Source organism: Aedes albopictus, chromosome 2, assembly GCF_035046485.1.
Source record: "Aedes albopictus strain Foshan chromosome 2, AalbF5, whole genome shotgun sequence".
Lineage (NCBI taxonomy): Eukaryota > Metazoa > Arthropoda > Insecta > Diptera > Culicidae > Aedes > Aedes albopictus.
The window spans coordinates 156,316,669-156,332,348 of NC_085137.1; positions in this window are offsets into that span (position 1 = coordinate 156,316,669).

A 15,680-nucleotide genomic window follows, 5' to 3' on the forward strand; every position below is an offset into this window, starting at 1 on the left:
CACTAAAATGTGTAAGACCTACTCATAAGTGCATTATTTCTATACCACACCATAAATGTGTAACAGTTATACATTCACAAAATCAGCTCGTACACTCTTCTATATGCGAAATGTCGATATGTTTTTGTTTATCAAGGTCACTAGTAAACCTAGTTAGATTGTCGTACAAAAAATATTGGGAATTTAACGATTTTGCGAACGCAGGTAACGCAGGTAACATGCTGGACGTGATGCAGCGTTTCTTACTCAGCCGCTTTTCGAATTTTTGAATTCCAGAAGAAATTTCTGTAAGAATTTCTGAAAATAAACCTGTACGAATTCCTGGATAAATTGTGGGAGGAACACCAAGTGAAATTTCTGAAGAGATCTCATGAGGAAACCCTAGAAGAAATCCTAGATAAATTTATGGAGGATTACTTGGAGGAAATTCTGGAGAAATTCCTGGAGGAATTCTCGGCGGAATCCCTAGTAAAATTTCATAAGAAATCTCTCAAAAAATTCCTAGAGGAAATCATAGAGAAATTTGTGAATCTTTGGAGGAATGCCTGTAGAAACTTCTGAGCACATTCCTGACGTAATTCCTGGAGGAATTCTTGGATTAGACCCAGCAGGAAATCCTGGAGAAAATCCTTCAGCAATTTTTTTGGGTGAATTCTTGGAGCAATCCCTGGGAGAATTCTGGAAGAAATTCCTGAAGAAATCTCCACAGGAATTCTGGGAGGCATTGCTGGAGAAATTTCCGAAAAAAAAACCCTTGAGAAATTTCAGGCGGATTTCCTGAATGAGCCCTTGGAGGAATTTCTGGAGGATTCCCTGGTGGAATCTCTGGGAATATCTCTGGAAAAATTCGTGGAGAAATCCCTGGAGGAATCTCTGGACGAATGTCTGGTGAAATCCCTGAAAATTCCCTGAAAGTATTCCAGGAGAATTTCCTGGAAGAATCTCTGAAGAAATCCCTAGAGGATTTCTAGGAGAAATTCCTGGACGAACTGCTGGCATAATTCCTGAAGGATGCCAGGAGTATTCCGGAATGAATTCCGGAAGAAATTCCTGGGGTATTTCCTGGAGGTATACCTGGAGAAGTTCCTGAGGAAATTCCTAGATAACATCCCGGATGATTAAATGAAGGAGTACCAAGTGGTACTCCTGAGGAAATTTCTTGAGGAATCTTTAGAGGAATTCTAGAAAGAATTACTGGATGAAAATCTAGAGGAATATCCAGAAGAATTCTGAGAGGTTTCTGTTTCTATTTCTGTTATTTTTCTATTTCTGTAAGAATCCCTTGAGATTCCAGGAGAATTTCTGAATCTCTAGAAGATTTCCTGGAAGAATCTTTGGAGAAACTTCTGGAGGATTCCCTTGAGGAATCCTTTAAGCAATTCCTGATGGAATCTCGGGAGAAATTGCCGACATAATTTCTGAAACATGTCCAGAACCAATTTCTGGAGAAATTCCTGGAGATATTCCTGGGGGAACTCCTGAAGAAATTACGGGGGTTATTCCTGGAGGAAAAACTAGGGGTATTTCTTTGGGAATTTCTGGAGGAATCTCTAAGAGAAATTCTTGGGAGATTTCTATTTCTATTCTATTATTTTCCTGATACTGAAAAAATCCTGGAGGAATTTCTGGAGAAATTCTTGGATAAATCCTCGAAGGAATTCCTTAAGGAATATCTGGATGAATCCTTGAAGAAGTTTGAAAAGAATTCACTGGAGGAATCCCTGAAAAATTTCTGATGGTATTCCTCCAGGAATTTCCTGGAAGAATTTCTGAAGAAATCCATAGAGGATTTCCAGAAAGAATCCTTAGAGGAACTTCTGGAGGATTTCCTGGAGGAATCCCTGAAAAGTTCCTGAAGGTATTCCTGAAGAATTTCCTGGAAGAATTTCTGAAAAAAAAAATCTCCAAAAGAGTTTCTGGAAAAATTCCTGGAGAAATTGTTGACATAATTTCTGAAGAATGTCCAGGAGCAATTCCTGGATCAATTCCTAGAGAAATTGCTGGAGGAATTTCTGAAGAAGTTTCCCGACTAGAAAATCCTAACAAGAATATAACATAATTAAAACAAACCATGATATTTATAACTCATTGTGATACAATCATGTTCAACATCCTTGGTGTCTTTGAAATACTATAACTCAAGCATATCACATTATGTTATAATTGCTGTTTGATAACTCATTGTAATATAATTTGGTTTTGATTCTTTGACATTTGGACAATAATCTAAAAAAATTGTATCACATTCTGATAGAAACTAGTAATCCTGAAGTTAACATTCATATCACATTTTGATATAATTTTGATCTGATCATAACAAAATAAGTTATAATCCTGATTAGACCAGTGCACTTTTTGTTACAATTTTAGATATTTCAACATCATTCTACATCTAGTTTATAACATAATAAATTATAGAAAAATATTATAACATCATAACACAATATGATATAATCTTGATATAATTTTCTAGTCGGGTTTTGACGTAATTCCTGGATAATTTTCTGGAGGAGTTCTTGGAGAAATTCCTGGATAAAATTCTGGAGGAATTCTTGAAGATTCTCCTTTGGGAATTGCTGCCTGAATCCTTAAAGGAATCTCTGTTGAAGGAATTACAATCTCTGGATGAATTTCTGGGGGAATCTATAGAGGAGCTCTAGGAGAAATTTCTGAAAAAATCCCCTGAGAAATTCCCGGAGGGATTTCAAGAGAAATCTCTGGAGGAACTCCAGGAGAAATCCAGGAGAAAAATCAATGAAAAAGTTCCTGGACGAGTTTTTTTTGCGGAATTCCTAGAGAAATATCTGCAGCGATTCCTAGAGGGAATACTGGAAGATTTATTGGCGGAATTTATGGAAAAGTTCTAAAAGGTATTCTTAGAAACAAAAAATCCTGGAAGAATTTCTGAAGGAATCCCTGAAGGATTTCCTGGAGTAACTCCTGGATGAATTGCTGACATATTTTATGATGGAGTTCCTTGATCAATTCCTGGTGTAATTCTTGGAGAAAACCCTGAAAAATTCCTGATGGTATTCCTGGAGAATATTCTAGAAGAATTTCTGAAGAGGATTTCCATAAAGAATCCTTAGAGAAACTTCTGCAGGATATCCTGGACGAATCTTCAAAGGATTCCCTGAAGAGATTCCATGGAGAAATCTTTGGAGGAATCCCTTAAGCAATTCCTGATGGAATCTCGGGAGAAATTCCTGGGGAAATGCCTAGAGGAATTGTTGACATTATTTCTGAAAGATGTTCAGGAGCAATCCCTAGAGAAATTCCTGGGGAAATTCCTGGGGGGATTCAGGAAGAAATTCCTGGGGTAATTTCTAGAGAAGTTCCTAGAGGTATTCCTTTGGGAATTTCTGGTGGAATCTCTAGATGAATTCTTGGAAGAATTACAGGATGAATTTATAGAGGAGTTTTGGGAAATTTCTATTTTTATTCTATTATTTTTCTATTTCAGAAAAAAATGCCTTGAGAAAATCCTGGAGGAATTTCTAGCGGAATTTCTGGAGGAATTCTTGGATAAATCCTCGAAGGAATTCCTGAATATATCCTTGGGGGAATCCTAGAAGAAGTTTGTAAAGAAGTCCCTGGGGGAATCCTTGAGAAAATACTGATGGTCTTCCTCCAGAAATTTTCTGGAAAAATTTCTGAAGAAATCCCTAGAGGATTTCCTGGAGGAATCTTCGGAGGATTTCCTGGAGGAATCTTAGGAGGATTTCTTGGAGGAATCCCTGAAAAGTTCCTGCAGGTATTCCTGGAGAATTTCCTGGAAGAATTTCTAAAAAAAATCCCCAGAAGAGTTTCTGGAAAAATTCCTGGAGAAATTGTTGACATAATTTCTGAAGGATATCCAGGAGCTATTCCTAGATCAATTCCAAGCGAAATTGCTGGAGGAATTCCTGAAGAAATTCTTGGGGTAATTCCTAGAGAATTTCCTGGAATAGTTCTTGGAGAAATTCCATGATAAAATCCTGGGGGAATGCCTGGAGAAATTGCTGGAGGTTCTCCTTTGGGAATTGCTGGCGGAATCCTTAAAGGAATTCTAGGAGGAATCTCTGTAGTAATTACTTCAACAATTTCTGGATGAATTTCTGTGGGAATCTCAAGAGGAGCTCTAGGAGAAATTTCTGAAAAAATCCTTTTTCTAGAGATATCTCTGGAGGAATTCCTGGAGAAATCCTCAAACGAATTTTTGAAGAAATCCCAAGAAAAATCACTTAAGTAGTTCCTGGAGGAGTTTTTAGTGCAATTCCTGGAGGAATGCCTGTGGCACTTGCTGGAGTGAGTACTGAAAGATTTCTCGGCGGAATTTCTAGAATCATTGCAGAAGGTAATCCTAGAAAAAATCCTGCAAGAATTTCTGAAGCAATCCCTGAAGGATTTCCGGAAGTAATTCCTGAAGAAATTCGTGGATGAATCGCTTAGGGAATTCGTATAGGAATACCAGAAATGATTCCTGAAGAAATCGCAGATGGAGTTCTTGAACAAATTCGGAAGGAATCCTTAGAAGAGTTTATGAAGAAAGTCCAGAATGAATCCCGGAAGCGATTTCAAGAGGAACTACTAAGGAGATCCCTAAACAGTTCCTGGAGGAAGTACTGAATCAATTCCTGGAAAAGTTCCTTAAAAAAATACAAGGAGGAACCCAAAAAAGAGTTCCTGAGAGAATCTTTGAAGGATGTTTTAAAATAACTTGTTTCAGAGAGAATCACAGAAGGAAGTCCCGAGTTTAGTCCTGCAGAAATTCTTGGAGGAATCCCTGGAGGATATCCTAAAGGAATGCCCGTAGAGATTAACGAAGAAATCCCTAAAAATACTCCTGGAAGAATCTCTAGAAGAATTCCTGGAGGAATTTCTAAAGAAATCTCTACGCATTTCTGAATTAATCCTTGGATGAATGTTTAGGGGTATCACTGCAACAATTCCCAGAGGATCCCTGGAATTATTCTTAGAGGAATCTCTGAAGAAATGCATGGAGGAATCCCAGTAAATATTTCTGAAGAAATTACAGATGGCATCCTTGGAGAAATCCTGAAGGAATTCTAAGAAGAGTTCGTGGAAGAACTCCTTGAGGAATCCCTATAGCAGTTTCTGAAGAAACCCCAGTAGAAATCCTGGAAGCAATTCCTAGAGGCATTCCTAAGGGAATTCCTAAACAGTTCCTGGAAGAAGTATTGGAATAATTCCAGGAGGAGTTCCTGAAAGAATTCCAAGAAGAACTCCTGAAGGAAAAAAACAAAATTCCTGTAGGAATTCGAAAAGTGTTTCAGGGGAAACCCTTAGAGGATTTTTTTTTAATAATTCCTGGAATTCTTTCTGAAAGAAACACAGAAAATATTGTCGGGTGAATCCTTGGAAACAATGATGCAAAATATCACCTCACGAATGCTCAATCTATTTATTAATTGTATTTTTATCGCTTGCGATTGAACTGTACACTGCTCAGCGATGACTAGAGGCAAAAAGATGGCAAAACGAACATGATGTAACTCACAAACGATTTTGCACACATCTGCCAGTGCCGCCACATGCTGAGTGTTGTTCTTGACTGTGCATGCATCACTCCTGTAAGGGTGAGTATGGCAGCATAATCGATCGTGTTCGCTATTGTCTCGAGTGAAAATCAAAACAATAGATGCGCGGGTGTTTAGTGTTCAGTGTTGTTCTTGACTGTGCATGCATCACTCCTGTAGGGGTGAGTATGGCAGCATAATCGATCGCGTTCGCTATTGTCTCGAGTGAAAATCAAAACAATAGATGCGCGGGTGTTTAGTGTTCAGTATTGTTTTGTTCTTTGCTGAGTATTGTGTTGTTCTTTACAGAGAAGAACATTAATCAAGACAATTAGATGATCGGCATTGAGCCACAAAAACCCCACAACAATTGGTGAGATCTTTCCAATATTATTTATTTATTTATAAATAATTCTACTTCAGTATATTTATTTTATAACTGCATATACGTTGAAAATTCGCTATTTTCAACATCCTTTCATCTATTGGAAGATGCTTCAGTTCTGGGCTCTTTCTAAGTTGATGAAGGGATTTATAAATGCTTGCAAGGACTTGGCCAGGTGTGTGGAGCTGAGTGAATCTATGACATTGTAGATAATAGCGACATCAGCAATGTCAATGGAAATTCAACTTTGCAACTCCATCCAAGATTTGTGCAAGTATTCATGCTATGCTATGCTATGCTATGCTATGCTATCTGCCAGTGCCGCCACATGCTCACCCGAACAGCCGAACAACACCGAATGGGTTGGTTTTAGAAGCTACGGCACGAACGCCCGACACGCACACAGAAGCAACATTCGCATGTACCAACACCACACCAATAACGTTTCCAGCCTACGATGCTTCGCGATAAGCTGATCGAAAAGCATCGAAAGCGATGAAAAGACAGGCTTGGCTGGAACGCAACGGCGAAAAGGAGCAGCCAACAATGCTGATCAGTGTCGAGTCTGTTCATGTGCTATTCGTACGGGAGGTTGGTTCAATAAAGCGAGGAAAGGTAAAAACGTATTCGTTGTCGAAAGCTATTCGCATCATTTCGCGAATGTTTTCACTAAATAGCAAGCTTGCTTGGAGGAATGCTTGAAGGAAAATTTTGAGGAATCCCGGAAGCAATCCCATGAGGAATTCCTTAGGAAATCCCAGTAAAGCTTTCTTAACAAATTCCTGGAAGAATTTCTGTAGGAAAAAAATGAGGGCTTCCATGTCTCCAATAATTTTTGGACGAATTATTGTTGGAGCCTTTGGATGGACTCCCAAACAATGTTTTGTACAATGAATTAAGCAACTCCTGGAAATTCCTGAATGAACCATCGAAAAAAGCACTGGAACAATCACTGGAAGAACTTCTAAAGATATCCCAGGAGAAATTCCCGGAGGAATGTCTGGTGAAACCCATAGAGGAAATCTTGAAAAACTCTCTGGAGCAATTCATGCTAGAATCACTGAAGGAAGCTATGCAAAATTCCTGAAGGAATTCATCGATGTATCCTTGCAGAAGTATCCGTAAAAAAATTAAAGGAATCGTGGGAGGGGCTCTTGAAGCATTTCTTGGAACAAACCCTGAAAAAAAGCTATCTGAACCCTGCAAGATGTCCATGGAAGTGTTCACGAAAGAGAAACTCCTGGACATGTCCCTTGAGGAATTTCTGAAAGAATCTCTAGAGAAGTTCCTGAATAAATGCCTAAAGAAATTTCTGGAGACGTCCTTGAAAGAATTTGTAAAGAAATCCCAGGTATTATTCTCTTAGCATGACGTTTGTTTGAATTGAATACAAGTGAAAATTCGTGTAACAGTAGCACATAACTGCACTCTATAGCAGCATATAATTCTAAAAAGTCCTTCTTTTTCCCTACCGGAAACTTTGCATGCTGTTTTTATATTCCATGAGGGGCATCCATTTAGTACGTCACGCTAAAAATGGGAATTTTCAGCCCCCCTCCCTCCTTTGTACGGGTTTTTCCTATAAAAATACATTGCTTGTTACATTTTTCAGAACCCCCCCTCCCCCTCTAAGCGTGACGCACTTTATGGATGCTCCCTGAATAAACATCAACCAGATTGTTATTTGATAAAATTCTATGATAAAATTGAAGTGGAGCTCTTGGAGAAATAGGGTAAAAGCTCCCTTAGTGGTGGTAGTGGCAATTTAGCACTATTTCGACCAAAAAGCTTGCAAATAACATTTTTAATAGATGCATCATACCTTATTAATAACATTAATTCAGTTTTGTGTTCAGGATTTGGCGAAAAACCTATTTTAAATAATTATTTTCCTTAACTTTTTTGCTCCTTTGCACCTATAGTGGTGGTAGTGTTTCTATAGTGGTGGGTCCCATAAGAATTCAATGGGATGCACCACTATAGGAACCGATGTTAAATTTTACCTTCATAATAGGAACCGTGTACCTATAGTTGGTGCAAGTGATTCATTAGCAAAAACTGAAATAAACAATGGTTTTTACATTTTTCCTTGCAAATTTTCATGAAAAACTACCGATTAACGTTTTCAGACTTTTTTGTTTTGTGGTATTATCAGTTTTATTCAATTATTTTAGTACAAGGAGTCACTAATAGCACCACTATTGGTACATTTACCCTACTTGGCGAAATTTCCTGTGATTCTCAAGAAAAAAAACCCAGATTAATCCACCTAGTGGTGATAGTGCCTTTCTCGTCGAATATGTACTCATGGTTTTTCCACCGACGTTAGCCAAAATGTTCCTGAATCCTGAGAGCACTTTATTAGAAAAACAATAATTTTAACAAAGTCATCATCGGGTTGGGAAACTTATTGATGGTACATATTGCGATGTTATGTTCAACAGCAAAACAGAGCTGAACAATATCAGACCTCTCAGTTGACTGCTTGACCAATTTAACCCTAATCGTGCATTGGGGTCATTATGACCCCATTCCATGCACTACGGCAGTGGAGTGAGCGTCAGCACATGCATGAAGAAGGTTAAGTTTATTCATATTATGCACGATTTTGGTTCACTTCTATTTAATCATTCATCAGGTTATCAAAAACGTCGCTATGGCTTACCACTTCCAGCGGGTTGCTCTTCTACATTTTACCACTTCCGGTGGGTTACTCGTCTCGTCACCAGTTCTGGAACACAAACGGTTCTCCCAAATATGATCTGAGATTATTTGCTGGCTAACCGTTTATCATGTTACTGAATAAGTCATTGTTATGTCACATATAAGGGGCCGTCCATATACCACGTGGACAGAAAATTCATGGTTTTTTACCCCCTCCCCCCTCCCCGTGGACAAGCGTGGACTTTTCATTGACCCCTACCCCCCTCCCCCAATGTCCACGTGGACATAAAAAAAAGTTTTTTTTTATGTTTCTAAAATAAATGAAAAATGTGATTTTAAAAACTTTTTTTAAATATTGTTTTTTTTTCTTCGTAAACAATGTCTTAAATATAATTGAAAACTTTTTAAAATACAAATACTCTATAGCTTTACATAGAATACAAACAAGCAGCACAAAATAGGTACCTACAAGTTTTCAACATTGTTATTAATTCAGCTAAATGTTTGTGAGATGTGGGTTCGATTCTTGCTCCAATTGATGAAAAATTTTCGTCAAACGGAAAATTATTCATTGGGTGTTTTTCGTGTAATGTCCATCGCCTAATGTTAGTGACTGTTCAATGTTTAGTCTATACAGCCTCTGGTTGAAGACGATGTTTTTTAGAATGTTTGTTCAATCTACGATTGTCTGATTGTTTTGTTGAGATAAGGTAATTTTTAATTTTAGATTTTTGTTGAGATAAGATTATATTTCTTAGATTCTTACAAAACAAAATTTACAGCAACTAAATTGTATTGATGGGGTTTAGACTTTAATATCCATTAGAAACATCTTAAATTTTGAAGGAACCTACAAAAAAAAAGGTCTTGAGATAAGCTTGCAAATCCCTACATGTATTTTGAAACTTTGAAGTAGTTTAAAAATTTGAAATGAAACTTCGAAAAATCCATACAGAACTTCAATGAAAATTTTCTGACTGAAACACCAACTTTTGCATGGTCTACCCTCCATTATAAATCTTCAGAATATTCCTCGATGAAGAAAACTAAGAAATTAGAAATACTGATAATTTAAAACAAATTAGTCTGTGAATCAATACCTACCATGATTTTTTTTCCTTGAAGAAATAACTTACAACTGAAAGACAATGTATAATAAAATAAAATGTATGAAAGAACTGTTGAAGAGAATCTCATCAATAATGCGACATAATTTGTTTGGTTTGTAGATTCTTGTTTCCTAATTTATATGTCAATGTTGTCCACGTGGACATTTGACGAACCCCCACCCCCCTCTTCGTGGACAAGCATGGACTTTTCGCTAACCCCCTCCCCCCTTCAAGCTGTCCACGTGGTATATGGACGGCCCCTAATGGTATCGCATGCATGGGTTTGGTTTCACTTCCGGTACGGAACCGGTTGCGGATCACTGCCGTTATATTCTTAAATAGTCTGAGTCTATTTGCTTGCTTACGTGTATTAGGTTATCAAAAAAGCCGCGCTTTGCTGTGTCGCATGCATGGGTTTGGTTCAATTTTATATTTAGTCGCTTTTGGAGGGATACCCGGAACTAGTTTCGACACTACTGGCAGTCACTAATGTGATCTAAGCCTTCTTCTTTGATAACTGGTCATCAAGTTGTCGGAAAAGCCGTGATTTGGTATGCCGCATGCATAAGTTTTGTTCACTTTTATATACGGCCACTTCCGGCGGGACATCCGGAACAGGTTCCGGAACACTACCGGTTCAGATATGGTCTGAGACTGTTTTCTTGCTAACTGTTTATAAGGTTATCGAAATTGCCGCGATTTGATGTGTTGCATGCATAGTTTTGGATCACTTTTATATTTGTACACTTCCATCGGGGCATCCGGAACCGGTTCCGGAACACTACCAGTTCAGATGTGGTCTGCGTCTATTTTCTTGCCAGCTTTCATTAGGTTATGTAAAAACCCACGCTTTGATATGTCGCATGCATGGGTTTGGTTCACTTTTATAATTGGCCACTTCCGGCAGGACACCCGGAACCCGTTCCGAGACACTACCGGTTAAAATACGGTCTGAGACTGTTTTCTTGCTAACTGTTCATCAGGTTATCGAAATTGCTGCAATTTGATGTGTCGCAAGCATAGCATTGGATCACTTTTATATGGTCACTTCCAGCAGGACACACGGAACCGGTTCCGGAACACTACCAGATCAGACATGGCCTGAGACTGTTTTCTTACTTACTGTTTATCAAGTAATCAAAAATGCCGCAGTTTGATGTGTCGCATGCATGGATTTGCATCATTTTTATATTTACCACTTCCAGCGGAACATCCGGAACCGGTTCCGGAACACTACCGGTTCAGATATGGTCAGAAACTGTTTTCTTGCAAACTGTTCATCAGGTTATCGAAATTGCCGCGATTTGATGTGTCGCATGCATGGATTTGGTTCACTTTTATATTTGGCCACTTCCGGCGGGAAACCCGAAACCGGTTCCGGAATACTACTGGTTCAGATATGGTGTGAGACTGTTTTATTGCTAACTGTTTATCAGGTAATCGAAAATGCCGCAGTTTGATGTGTCGCATGTATATGTTTGTTACATTTTTATGTATGGCCCCTTCCAAGGGTACTGGTCCGGAACACCTAAATGGCCATAACTCCGGAACGGCTGGACCGATCCGAACCATTTTCAATAGGGAACAATGGGACCAGATTCCGCGTTGAATGAACCGTCGGTCATAAAAATCGGTTGAGGTTTACTGCCAAAAAGTGATGTGAGTTTATTTTGTACACACACATACTCACACACACACATACACACACACACACATACATACACACACACAGACATCACCTCAATTCGTCGAGCTAAGTTGATTGGTATATGTGACTCGACCCTCCGGGCCTTCTATCAAAAAGTCATTTTTGGAGTGAACATATAGCCTTTCCAGTACACTTAGTGTACGAGAAAGGCAAAAAGGTTTGATAATTGTGGATAAAAACCTCAATTATTAGAATAGTCTATAGAATAGTTTTTTTTTTAATATTTTTTTCTGTAACTCTTGAATTATTTAGAATCTTTGAGTCGGCTCAAATTAAAAAAAAATCTGGCAGCACCAGCCCCCTTTCCCCCCTGCCCCCTTGGCGAGAGCTGTTCAACTCGAATGTGGAATCTATACTGCTGTACGCCAGTGAAACTTATTGTGTATCATTGGAGAACTTCATCAATACATGCCTCTAACGTGGAGCTCCATAATCGATGTCATCGATAGCCGATAGCGACAAAAAATCGGGGGAGAATGTGGGGTGGTTCGGCCACACTCTACACAGGGGCGGAAACAAAATCTGCAAGCAAGCGTTAGATTGGAACCCAGAAGGACATCGCAGCAGATGCAGACCCAGAGGCTCATGGTGACGCAGCCCCAACAACGAAATTAAGCAAGTCGACAGAAATTTGGCCTGGCCACAGGTCAAGGTGATGGTTGGCTATCGCCCAGGGTGGAATTCTTTCAATTCACCCTCTTCAGCACCGTGGGTGCTCAGGATTGACTAGACTGATAAATGCAATCTGTGTGACAAAGATGGATTGATTACCACTAGATCTAATTTCCATTTGGCCAAATGACCATTCGGCCTGATGTCAATTTAACTTAATGACCAACAGCTTAATGGCCTTCGACTGAATGGCCTGACATCCAATTTCTAATAACGCCCACATTCCACAAAAGTCGGCGGAATTTTCGTTATACACTCTGGCTGGTGAGTGTGTAACGGAAATTCCACAGACTTTTCAGCGGAAGTCTAAAAGACCATGAAGACTTCCCATCCTTTAAATCGCCGTTCCGCCATAATTCTTATCCGCTCTCCATCACACCACAACTCACCAAAATCACCCAAATCCATTTCAATAAAATGCTAAAAAATTGCCACAAAGGCTGTCAAATCCCATTGCTGTCGCCTGCGGAGGGTCTTCGATGGAAGGACAAATGACGGCGGCAACGGAACAGACAGACCACCCCGACGACGGAGTCCATCGACATTGTTGTAAGGAAGAAGTGCAGGGATGGCTTTTGTCACCAGTCACGACGACGGACGACAGTCACAGTTGCGCGAGTACTCATTTTCCATTCAAAACGCCTTCCTTCCGTTTGATCAGGTTCGACTGTGCCACTCCCCCCTCACTCTCCAGATCCACGGAGTTCATTCAAATGTAAGAAATGTTTATTCGATTCTTGCGATTTGGATTCTCGTCTCCCAGACCAGACCGACGGACGAGGGAGGTCGAACGTGAAGTCACAGCCCGCGTGAAAAGCAGTTAAAGTTAGTCCCATTCAATATGTCTCGCACAGTTGAGTCCCTCCTTCTTGGGATCCGGACCCGGACGGAGCGGCCGGCAGGGACCAACTCGAGAGGAAAAGCAGCGACTTCCTTTCCAATAATTTATGCCAATGTTTGTTGCGTTGAAGCTTCCGGAGGGATGGTGACAGACTCACGGGAAGAAAATCCTGTGTGCTATTTGTGCGTGCTGTTCTTTGGGGTGGGACACGGTGGGAAGGAAGCCGGAAGTAAGAACCGTTTCAGAGTGACTTCCCAGTACGAGAGTACGAAAGTCGAAACATACCTGTGTGTGGTGATGTCGGTTGTTATAACTTTATGTTAACAATTGCGTCGTTTACATTCATTGATTGAGGATCTGCTGAGAAAGTGTTAAAACAAATTATGCTTTTTTTTTTCGAACTCACCGGTATATCATGTCGCAGACATGAAGATACTCTAGGCCCAAGGAAGTCAGGGAAATCTCCATTACGAAAAGTTTCTGGATCAACCGGGAATCGAGCTTGTCAACTGCAGCATGGTCAAGCTGAATACCCACGCATTTACAACTGTGGCTAGAGAATCTCTGATAGATATTATGCTTCTCAAGAAAAATCAGAATATGGCGATTATCTGCCTCTGACTTCTTTTATAAGCGCGACAGTCACTAATCATAACAGCGTTACCAGATTTAAAAGTATATAATTCCATTATAAGGGGTTTGACAGCAAGAACACTCATTCAACTGAGCTACTCTTGCCGTTCGTCACAAATACATCCAAAAACATCTGTCACTTCGCGAAACCCACGTGCTTTTGTTTTTGGCGGGATCACTTTTTCTTTTGTTTTGCCTTGCGACTGTCATGCGGCGGTATGCCATGCGAGCGTACGACCGCCGCAGGACTCTAATAAAAGATAAGCGTGACTATAAAAAATTACAATGAAGTATACCTTAGAATTGTGGTTTAATCCCTGAATAATGATTTGCTCACAAATTTTATTTATTACCATCTTCGTACTCATATTGCCAAACTGTTGTTTTACTTGTACTAACGAGTTAGTTGATTAAAGTACAAAAAACAGGGCAACCAGAACACACAAAAGGTATAACAGAAGTAGGAAACGACAAAACAAAACTTAAACCTAGGAGAACTTAGCACCGTGAAAATGCACTACAGTCCTGCCAAAATAGAGAAAAAAAAATCAGCGCCAACTTCATACCAAGTAATTGTTTCGCCTGAGATAGGCGCCCGGACACTCGCTCTTTTGGGATCGCTCACGTAGATAAACGAGATTTATGAGGTTATTTCGATTTTTTAATTCCCCTACATTGCTGTCCCTGGATTCGGGAAAGGACACTGTTTCATAGGTGTTGGTTGAAACGCTCAACTCGGGACGATTTTTTTTAACTTACTTTGGAACGGAACGTAGTTAACGAGCTTGCGGTGTGAAAGAATACAGTCAGGTTTTTTTTACGCGGGGGATACGTACCGCGTAAAAAAGAAACTCAGTTCAAAATTCGAAAAACCGCGTAAAAAAAGTCTCATCATTTCTCGACGAATCATGCAAAAATAAGACGATGAATTTTTTTTGTATGGAGTTTTCATTTACGCGGCCGCGTAAATGAAAACCGCGTAAAAAAAGACCTGACTGTACTATGTATTGGTCAATGTTTTTTCGTTTCAAGTTTCAATTGAATGATTTAAAAAAGGTTCAGATCGGAGAGTAAAATTTCCATTATCAATAAATGGAATTAGCGTGAAATTTGAAAATGATAATCTGACCAAAATAATACTGATGTTACTGGACAAAGCGTCACAGTTCTCCGTTCCGTCTGATAGTTTGCTCAGGTCTCCGATAGTTTCCCTTTGCTTGCAACTTCGTCTTCCAGTTCGTGGTCTACTCCAGATCGTTGACTCTAAGCTTTTCGACATTTCTTCACTCTCCTCTCTACAATATCGTCTTCTCTGCCATTTATGATACGCTCTATCTTAACCCTCAACCTTACCGTCTGCCCCATCCTCTACAATACCTATTCCGCACCCTAACTCTTCACCAAACCCTCTAGACTATCCTCCATCGTACCGTCTAGCTCAGTGGTGCTCATTCTGCGGCCCGCGGGCCGCATGTGGCCCTCCAAGCCCTAAGATGCGGCCCGTGGAGTACTTTTAGACGAATCCATAAATCGTTAAATTTATTAAGAAATCAAAAAAAAAAAGCTGATCAATTTTCACAGTGTTGAATATAAATTAAATGATAAATAAACAAAAAAGAACAATCCGTTTCGGTAAGATTCGAAATCGCAACTCCGAAATATGTCGGCATTTCAGCTAAGTCACGAAGCCAGCTTATAGTTATTTATAAGTGGTACGAATCAAATGAAAGTTTGTTAAAAACGTAAACTTAAATCATTTAAAAATTAGTTGCAGTTTTAAGGCGCATTCAATGCAACGCTGAGCGAATATTTAACATTTCGCCTTTCCGATGAACATAAAAACACAAAGCACGAAGTTTTTGACAAAATTCTGATTAATTTTCACTGTTTGTTTGTCTTGTTTTGGAGAAACTCCAGGAAATATTAATGGAGAAAAAATATAAGCAACTCTAAGCGTAGAAAAACTCAAATCATCCTGGAGAAAATAAACCTGAAGAAACTCAATGAGAAAGTTGTGGCGATACTGCATAGAAATTATAGGAGCATCTCCTAGAAAAATGTTCTAGTGCCACTCTAACAGAAATTTCTTAAACAACTTTGGAATAAATTCCTCGAGCAACAAAAAGAGAATTTTCAGGAGTAACTACAA